The 10,657-nt window shown below is 37.0% G+C and overlaps 2 protein-coding genes across 6 annotated transcripts in view; one reads left to right on the top strand and one right to left on the bottom strand.

Moving 5' to 3' along the window:
- Positions 1-3,517, bottom strand: part of LOC129579320 (probable cytochrome P450 49a1) — a gene marked incomplete in the record, with an annotated part of 6,409 nt that extends 2,892 nt beyond the window's left edge. Inside the window, 1 exon segment of the mRNA XM_055469305.1 lies at positions 3,360-3,517.
- Positions 1-10,657, top strand: part of LOC129579321 (G protein alpha o subunit) — a 49,427-nt gene that overhangs the window by 19,831 nt on the left and 18,939 nt on the right. The window lies entirely within an intron of this gene.

Raw genomic sequence — 10,657 nt, 5'->3', positions numbered from 1 at the left:
AGAGAGAGAGAGAGAGAGAGAGAGAGAGAGAGAGAGAGAGAGAGACGAACACACGTGATACAGATCAGTTCGATGGATATATTTAAGGGTTATTTTTGTTGATATGGTACCGGTAATGTGTGTATACCAACATGACGTTGATTATGTTCGATGTTTCGACATCGAAAAGCTCATTTATGTAAGAAAATCGAGTATAAACGATAATATAAATGAAATTGTGGACAGACATTGGACTTTCTCGTTTTCTTTCTTGCTGTACTTTTTCACAATTCAAGTTCGTCAAAGTGTCTGAATATCTCTATTTCTGCTGTTTTTTTTCTGCTTCATCATTTAAATGTTGACGCATTTCACCTTGAACTAGGAATTGTAAAGCAGTTATTGTATTTATTGTTTTAGCATTCAAGAAGAAACAATAAATTTATCTTCGAGATGAGAAAAAAAACCTTCAAATTTGATAATGAACTGGCGTGCGCTGCTCATGTGTTGCGCAACCAATGAATTATTCAAAAAAAATGGAGGAGAAAAAGTGCGAATCATGCGCATCAAAATGAAAAGCCGGCTGGTATTGTGAGCTGCTAGTATATGTTGGTTCTAAGAAGATGAACAGAATGGATAATAAAACTAACAAACGTAAACTGAACCGGTTGTGCTCCTTCTCGGTTTAAAATTTCAGTTTACGTATGGTATGGTATTTTGGCGAAGTATAACTAGGTACTTGATAAAAACAACTACTCCTATTGCTGGGTCTCATTTACTGTTTCAATGCCAATCAAATCGTTTGCTGTCACTATTTTTTCTTTCTTTACAAGTAAATATTTTAGTAAACGATCAACAAGTGTTCAATGAGATAAAGTGCGATTCACGAATGCGAATCAAGATGGCTCTTCTCATGACGGCAGGCCCAATGTTGTCTTTGCAAAACCAAATTCACGTTATTTGTACTTGAGGCCAATTTGTTTCTCTTGCCATTGTTATTAGCACTTTTCGTGATGTTTGCACAAAAATTTTCAACTACACAAAATCTACACGCATCAAATGAATAAAAATTCAACAATGTCTAAGGTGCGCGTATTTCTGATGCTTCTCTCATTCACCAATAAAACGAGACGAGAAAAAATGGTGTGCGTTTTTTTTAATGACATAAAAACGCAATATTCCATTATTGTCAAACAAAAGATTTGACACTGCGTAGCATTAATATGGCTATAAAATTGAAATGGTTGTGGTCATTTTTACAAGCACACGCGCGCACACACACAAACACATTCCGTGTTTTTTTTTGTGTGACTTTGAAACCGGCCATAAAAATTACCAATCAATTAAAAGTATTGAAAGTGATTGAATCGACCAAGGTTCATTTCAATTCCAAAATGGAAAGAAAAAAATTAATGGATTTTAGGGCAAAGAATCGCTAGTTTCCACAATAGAAACTTTTTACGTGGATTTAGATTTAAAAAAAATGTCTCGTGCTCATTCATTTGAATGATATAGATGCTGTTGTTATCTAATCAAATGATGTAATGGTAGACGTGTATTTAAGATTTATTTTATGGATAAACGGTAAACAGGAAACCGTAAGAAGAATTTATTGGGTATGATATGCTCGATAGATATATTTTTTTTAAAATAGAAGTCGCATTTGTTTTCTCGCTCTCTCTAACACACACAGACACATACATCTTTTTTTACTACACACAAACACAAGTCTGGACAATGAGTAAATATCGTGGCCGGAATCGGAGTGAAAATAATTTGTCAATTTACTTGTGTTTTTGTTTGTGTTGTTGCTGTTGCCTTGAATTGTTACCGCAGCTATTACTATTTTCAACTGTTTCACTTTTCCCTTTTGGGCGAGAAGAAAAAAAATAGACAGAAATATGAAATGGGAAAAAAGTTCGCTTCGGTGCATGAAATAGTAGAGAGCAAAAAAAAAATAATGCTCGTAATATTGCAACGAATTTATTGTACCATGACTTTGAAACACCAATTGTATCATTAAACTAAAACCCAACCACTCGCTCGATTGTTGATGGCAAATGGCTTAATGTGTTTTTTTTTTCGAGAGATAGAGAATGAAAAATGCATGACTGTTGCAATGAATACAACGGTTGATAGTCAAACACAGCAGCAGTCGCAACAACAGCAAAACGATTGGAATGCAATCAAAATACGAATCATTGTCTCTTTTCTCTCTATTGTTCAAACAAAAAAAAAGAAGCATTTAAAGCGATACCAATTGTTTATAATGTTCATATTTAATGCATTGATTTTCTATTGGTGCGTTGACCATTTGCTATGAAAATCGACGCGATTTTATTTTTCTTCTCCGAAAACATCACGTTTGTTTGTTTATCCGATGGAAATGTTTTTGGACCACACCACTCAATCACACATACAGGGAATCACACACACACACAATTGAAACTTAACATTGCGTCAACTCAAATCAGGGAATTACAAATGCGCTGCAAACGTAATGGTGACAATTTTAGAAATCAAATCGACAAAAATGGAAAACCAACTGCATTCACAATACATTTTACAAGGCACGCACTTGGGTGGTGTTCGTCTTTTATGCGCTTGTTGCATACAATCGTTTCATTTCAACTTGAAAAAGCTTTGTTTCCACTTGTCATCGCATGAGATGAAAAAAAACAAAACAAAATTAACTCTCGTTTCTGTTCTCTTTTTTTTTCTTTTGCACTAGTTTAACTTGTTTAATTTGAAAGATAATGCTTCGGTTGTTGCGCGTTGAATGCAATCGAAGCCACACATCAAACGATGCACACATCACATTGATTTTTTTTTAGACACTCTGCCCAGTCAAATGGCCATAGAATCGGACGATTTGTGTGTTGAAAACTATATTTCAAGTGTAACTAAGCAAATATTCTATTCAAGATCGGCTTGCTTTTTTTTGGTGTCAAATGCTGGGCAATACACACGATTTTAAACACACACTAACATTCAAGCATAACATTCCAATGCGTGATACCAAAATCTGACAAGCCAGTTTTGGCTTGAAAAACAAACAACAACAATAGCAGCAGCATCAACAGCAGCAGCAGCAACAACAACAACAATCATAAATTAAATATCACATGCACACTAACTACAGAAAATTAATCACTTTGTGGTACATACAAGCTATCGATGCAACCGACACGGCGTACCTATTATGCCTAACAAAGCTGAAACACCTGAGGTCGACATTGTCAAACGAGATCAAAAACAAAAAACAAAAGCATCGAAAACGCAATTGCAATCTCAAAGATCTCGAACTAGACGAGAGAGAAGAAAAAAAACATACGAACCACACTTGAATTGGTAAAACAACGAGCATGAACTAAATGAAAAACGAATGAACGAACGTAAAACAAACACAAACTCTATGCGCAACTAGTCAGGTAAAAACGAAGTAAACGTGCTTTTTTACTTCGTGTTGTTTTTTTTCTTCTTTTTTGTTGTGTGTCTATACGACGTATGCGAACAAGGCGATCTACGAAAACCGACTAAACAGCGAAAAATGAATTTGTGTAAATTTATACCCCGCCAAAACAAGAAAAAAAAACACAAAACCGAACTATGAAGAGTACCAACTTCAATATTTCATGTGTATACCTATTCGTTGAGTGCTCGGTGCGTTCTCTTATTTCTTCGTTTTCTTCCTTTGATTTGTTTCTCTCTGCGAGGCTCCACGCCGCACTCACTTGCTGTATGGATGTAGAAGAAGAAGAAGAGGAAAAAAAAACATTTTTAATCAAAGCAACTTTGCCATTTCCCATCGCTCGACTCGGACGACTCTATGATAGTGCAGAAAAACCCAAACACACATACATACAGTGGACAGCGAGAGCGAGAGCGAAACAAAAGCAACATATCGACGATCGATGTTATATAGGAAATTATTTAGCTTTAGATTTGATATTACTATACGTTCCACTACATGCACAATCCAAGTCGATTTTAGCTTGTTTATGATCGTAACCCAACAATTTTCAAGCATACATAAAAACTATTTTACAACCAACTAAGTTTCTTAATGGCATTTCGATACCATCAACTCTGAGCCGATACTCATACAAACAAATCAAAAAGCACACATAGCTTTCGTTGACTACACACATCACACTCGAGCACGATGTCTGCTCGGGAAAAGTGTACGACCGATCCGATCCGGCCAGAAATTGTGTGTGTTTGTTTGTTGTTCCTTCCATAGAAGAAACAAAACTGCTGAATGAACAAATGACTGGAATGATGGAAACGAGCCAACGAACCAGCAAGTTTCGGCCAACAGTGTGAGAGAACATTGAACGAACCATATGACTCATGCTAACAGCGAACGAACCGAACCAATTACTGAATATACCAAAAATGCATGCAAATTCCATAAAACTCAATTTAAATACACAGAGTTGTCGTGTGAGTGAATCAGAATCGAATGCGACAAGCGCACGCACGCGTGCTCTCGTTCCCAGAGCACAGCGGAAAAGCAAGAGCAGAAAACAACGGTTGTTGCAAGCAAAAACCATTAGACAAACTAATGACACACGTTGAATTTGTCTATCATATTTGTTTGGGATGGAAGAAGAATGCAGTGCACGCGTACATTTCGCAGCCAAACAACAAGTGAAAGTAATTGTTAAAGAAATTGGTACAAAAAACTTCTTCAGTTCACTTCAGATTTACAGTGTTTTTCTTTTTCCGTCTGCGTCTCTCGTCTGTGCATCATTATCTCACTCTATCGCATTTACTTGGAGCTTTGATAGCCGCATATATCGTGAGTACGTTCGTATCACATTGTTGTTCATGTGTGTGTGTGTGTGTGTGTGTGTGTTTGTGGATCTGTGTGTATTTTATTTCATCTTCATTGAGTATGGACGCATATTGTAGCCAAAGTAGCAGCCGCTTGCCATGATTCTCGTGGTTTGCGATGCCGTCAGGCTAAGACCGAGACCAAGTCATTCGGATAACATACCAACTACAAAGATTAGTCAGCATATACATATATTCAATGAAATTTTATGAACGTGAACTACTTTAATGTCTGGTCTGGCTTATTGTCACAAGTGAATTGAGACGGCCTCAAGTGTTTTCATAACTTTTCTCTTTCTCATAACATACTTCGGCGAGCGGGCGGGCTGCTCAAACATCGAACGAGCGCGACGACAGCACAAAAACGCACTCATGCGCGCGGCTTGACAACCAAAAAGCGAGAGAGAGAGAGAGAGAGAGAGAGAGAGAGAGAGAGAGAGAGAGCAACAAAAGTTGAGAGAGCGAGAAAAAGCGCAAACAACAAAAAAAAACACAACTAAAATTCAAAGAAAAAAAAGAAGCGCACATCAAGATAAAATCGATACGCAATTTTACAAAAGGAGAAAATCAGATGAGAAAGACGAAATGACGACGACGACGACGACAAAAAAATAACTCATACAATAAACATGAACAAGAAGCAATAACATCTCAACAGCCTATAGCGCAATGTATTTGCTAAGCAGTTGGTATGCCGTCTTAGCGCGTGTTCATGTTGAATTGCTTGACTTCGGTCGTTTTAAATGATGTATCACATTTGTTAAAATATTTGAGCATCGCAAGATCCGAGGCTGCGGTCACAACACACTAATCATCGTCCCGATGTTATGTGAATGAAAATGTTGTTGTTTATACACTGACCAAAACACACATACACACGGGTATGTAAGAAATGCAAGCACTCGAGTGCACATTATGCAGATTGCATTCATTGTATGGGCACTAGAGACGTACTGCTCAATGCCCGCATGACGAAATCCACATTAAAGAAATTTATCTTACTTATTGTGCTGGCTGGGCGATAATTTTTACGATTCTGATCGGTAGACTGTCGAGCATTCGATAATCTTTCTCGAAAGATGTCAAACAAAAACCGAAGAAGAAAAAAAATGTTGTGAATACGAAAGAAGCCTCCACAATCATTGCATGTTTGTTTACACGGTTCGTGACATATATTGCTAACCTACTCTCGGCACATCCATACGATGGTGCAGTCAATTGGCCACGGCACATTGGATTTGTACTTTGTTTTTCATTTCAGTTTCTCCTTCAACTTACTCTCAATTCACATCGATACATGCGAATCACTGTTTCCCTTGTGGTTTAGCTTGGCAAACACAAAATGTAACTCAGGCGTAGGCATTTAAATTTGTTGTTGCTGTTCAATTGTGAGCACCAAACAGAAAACCACACATTTTGTGCAAATATAAATGATAAACGAAAAATTGCAATAATATACGTGAATGACATGGCTTATATGGGATATACCATTCCCAGTCACTTAAATGGAAATGATTGTCGTTACTGCGGCCACCGCTGATGCTACTGCCGTTGTTGTTGTTCCATAGTTTTGTATTCTATTGCTAAGAGAAAAAAAATAATAATCAACAATTCAGCCATCCATTTGATGACCTAACCGAATGTTTGGTTTGCTTATTGAATGCAACATGCATTCGATTTGCCATTCGCTATGATGCAATTTCACTATATACAAAATGTCATCAGATTTTGTGTGTGAATCGCGCGCGCACGAAGTCTACAATTATCAAACATTATTCCTTTTGCCCGGTTCTTATGGAATATATGTGTAACAGAAAGCGCTCTGACTTGAATCCAGGTCACATACAAACGCAAATAGACAGACAAACAAATGAACTGAAATGCAATAGATGGCAATAAAATGTGCACTCTCTTAATCTCGTTTGTATGACAAGCGCAAAATTGATTGATATCGTTGTTGCTGTTGTCTTGTATTTCTATCACATCAATATGCCATGCAAATCAACACCAAACCGTCTCGGCGTCATGTTCACAAAGGTTGCGAGAGATCGAAAGTAAAATCCATGAATGGCATATGGCATAAGGGCAAAAGACAAGAGAAGAGAAAAAAAAAACAGAATCGTAGCAAGCCAAGTGACATGACATGAAAAATGCGAATGAAATCTCGCATGATTGTCTAAATTTTATTTGTTTACTTTTTGCATTGTCACCTTTAAGCCAATAATTCACTTATTTATTTCATTTTCGATTATGTAATGCGCTAGTGTGATTTTTCCGAAGAAGCTGCGAGAGGCAAAGTAGAAAAAAAATGATTCGTACGGTGACGAAAAACATCATGATATCAGTAGGAGAGCACGACGTGTGCGCACAATTCACGGGTATTTGGTGTGTGTGTGTGTGTGTGTGACAAAAGCTGCATAGCCAACCAGCAGACATACTGCCACTAATCGAATTTGATTTACAATTGTTGACTTTCTATGGCTCGCGCCCGCTCGTCTTTTTTTCTTCTTCTTCTTTTCTTTCTTCATCATCACTTGCTTCCAATCAGAAATTACACCCGCCATCGTAATTAATGCTACACAGCTTCGCACCCGATTCTCTTTCCTCTCATGATACGATCGACCGTATCGAAATGGTCTATAATTTTAGACACTTTGACACACGTAAATAGAATTCATTGGAATTCTCTTCCGTTATATTCTCTTCTCTTGTGCACGAGCGCATCATACGTATGTGCGAATTGTGCAAAATTCTGTGTCTTGATGTCGACAACAAAAAAATTCGATATTTATTTGCGCTTTAATAAATATTTATTGCTTACCACATTCGTATATATATTTTTGGTGTGATTTCATTTTTACCATTGAACACCTTCAGTGCGATTTTCAATGTCATTAGCAAATGAATGGTAAGTGCGATGCGTGTTAATATACACAAAAGAAGAAGAAAAAAACTCTTACTGTTTGTTGCCAAACATTTTGTGTGTGTGTGGATTTTTTTCTTTCGAAGACGAACCAAAATTGGTAAATGGTAAACATTAAAAAAAAAAACAGCGCACTTGTTATACAACATTGTATGAAAAGTGTTTGAAGCGCTTCGGTCTTCTTCTTTATTTTTTTTCAATGGTAATGACGTCGACGATGACGAACCCAAATGCGTCTGTGGGAATTAACCTATTTGCTTTTAACTGGTTGCCCTTTGCGCAAATAGACACACACACACAAGCATATTACTCAAAAGCATAGAAGATGAAATTCACTTGCTCTTGAATCGCAGCCAATTTCTCCTGTTTTTCTCTCCCTAGAATCATGTCTCTCTCTCTCTCGTGCGCTCCAAACTGAATACACATCAAATTTGGTAGGAACAACGGTACATATACCCAGTTCAAATGTTTCTCGTACAACCTACCAAGCCATTGGATTTCAATTATTGCCGTTGATTGCTTAATCGCTTTAAAACGAGAGGTTAAATCGATTTGTGCGTGTCATTTGGCTGATAAGTTAATTCATAAGCGCGTTTCGATTCATTCAATTGTGGAGAAACGAGACACAGACGGTTGGCTACCCATCGGTGCACTATTGATCGATGTATCAATGTCTCAAAGTCTAAGCGACACAGAATTCTGAAAAGGACACACATTTCCATTGAAGCTGAAGCTCTTGAAGTCTGTTTTTATTTGTTCAAAAGAAAAAAATAGAACAAAATTTGGCCCATGTATTTTTTTTGTGTGTCATCAGGCCGAAATAGGTGACCATTTTTTTATCTTCTTGTTGAATATTTCAAAAATAAATTATCACTTAGTCCTATCGATTTGTTTACCGTGTGTTATGACACGTTTCAAGACAAGTAAAAAACAATGAAAAAAAAACCCATCGATAGATAGATATATTTGGCTAGTCCTTGGTTGCGTTACTTTGGTTTTCAGTATAATATAAAACCGTGTGAATCAACCACAGCCGTATGTGGTTCTGAAGGGAATAAATATCAGCAAACGTCTTCTTCATTGCATTTATAGCATAAACATTTTGATTGCTTGAACATTAATGGTTTTGCAGGAGAGAGGGAGAGAGAGAGAAAAAGCGAAACCATCAAAGCTAATTCTCTAGTAATTACACATTTGTGCACGTAGGCACAAATGACATATAAAAGCCCATCAAGAAACCATCTTCCGTAAAGCATTTTGTTCAGTTTCAAACCACAAAACTGTGTGTGTGTGCATTTGCCGAGTGCAGTTCGGTTACCATAACTGTGGTTTCTTTAATCTGTGCGCATCGGATATTTCATTTTATATATATATGTGTTTCGATCGCATAGCTGTTGCTGGCGTTGTCGTTGTCAAAGCAGTGTCGATCTTGCAAGGTGTATTTATGTGGCTCATACGGATGCATGGTTGTTTGGTTTTTTGTTTGTGATGCTTACATAATCGATAAGTGAAGCGCGCACATTACTTTGACTAAACGAACCGATAGAAAATGTATGCTTGGTGTTTATGCAGCCAGTCGCAGTTCGGAAATGTTGTTATGTGTCGTTTGCAATATTCAATGAGTATTTTAATTATTATTTTTTCTGTTGTTCATTGCTTTTCCTTTTCTTTTCATTGTTACCTCGTAATCGGCCGGCATATTTGCAAATATGACGGCATGGGTGCGCAGAACTAAACCGTTCATACATAGGTACACAAGCGCGATTTCCATTCAGTTTCAAGATTCATAATTAATTATGTGTTACAACGCCTATTTGAAGTGATAAAGCTGACTAGACAGATTTAATGAACAATTACAATTTAATTTGATCTCCGTCCATGTCTCTTCATTTTTTTTCGCTCTACCACTTCTTCGATGTGCGTGCGCGTTTATGTAGTGCACCGCCTCGATTCACCGACTTAAAACACTTTTATTTTCATTCGAAATGAGATATGCGTGATAAAAAAATGAAAGTCTGATAGCAACACGTCGATCTTCAGCAAAACATTTTAACTATCTTAGATCTTCTCAATCCAGTATTCTGAAATATTCTCGCTGAATTTCATGATTTGGCTGATTTTTGCCATACAGAATTTAAACCAATGCGGTGAGCAAAACAAAATCCTCAAAAGTTTGAATGTCGTTGGAATATTTCCAGTTTTATCGTTATGTTGCCGACGCTGCCGCCTCTGTTGTGCTCACCGCTATAATCATATCGTATTGACAAAACTTTTGGTTACGTCTTTTTTTTTATTGCGTGTTTTATTGTTGTTTTTATGTTAATTCGAATTCGTGATATTTACATGAACTTAACATTCGAACGAAATATTATTCAATATCAAGATTCCACGTCGACAGAAAAAAAGAACAACAAAGAATAAGAAACGTAAAACCGAAACGAAAACGAAACCGAAAGCAGTGATAGGAGGATCGTAGTGGCAAGGAGCAGACAGAGACGCGTACACGCAATGAACATATTGTGTTGCCTTGTTCGTACAGGCATAAAAATGGACAATAAAACGTCACGTAATTGCCATTTTGGGGGAGGAACTGTAACATTTTGAGGAATGAAAGAAAAAACATGAATAAAACGGGGATTCGTTTTCAAGCAACTTAGAATTCAAACAACGTTCGTCCGTTCTATTTCTACCATTTGAAAATCGAAACTGAAACCAAAACTTGAAATCAGTTATTTTCGTGCTGTAAAAAGCACGACCAATTCCCCTCCAAATTCCATAAGCAAGAACCATCTTTTTTCAAATCAAAATTTGGATGTGTGGCAATAAAAATGCCGAAAGAGTGAGGTTCCGGGTTTGATATCGTCTAGTCGATGCAAATGATGAATATTCCATATTAGAATTTCTACCATTAGCCTAGAA

Source organism: Sitodiplosis mosellana, unplaced genomic scaffold, assembly GCF_009176505.1.
Source record: "Sitodiplosis mosellana isolate CC-2019 unplaced genomic scaffold, AAFC_SMos_1.0 Smas_scaffold_6226, whole genome shotgun sequence".
Lineage (NCBI taxonomy): Eukaryota > Metazoa > Arthropoda > Insecta > Diptera > Cecidomyiidae > Sitodiplosis > Sitodiplosis mosellana.
This window is presented reverse-complemented; position numbering and strand designations above follow the sequence as displayed.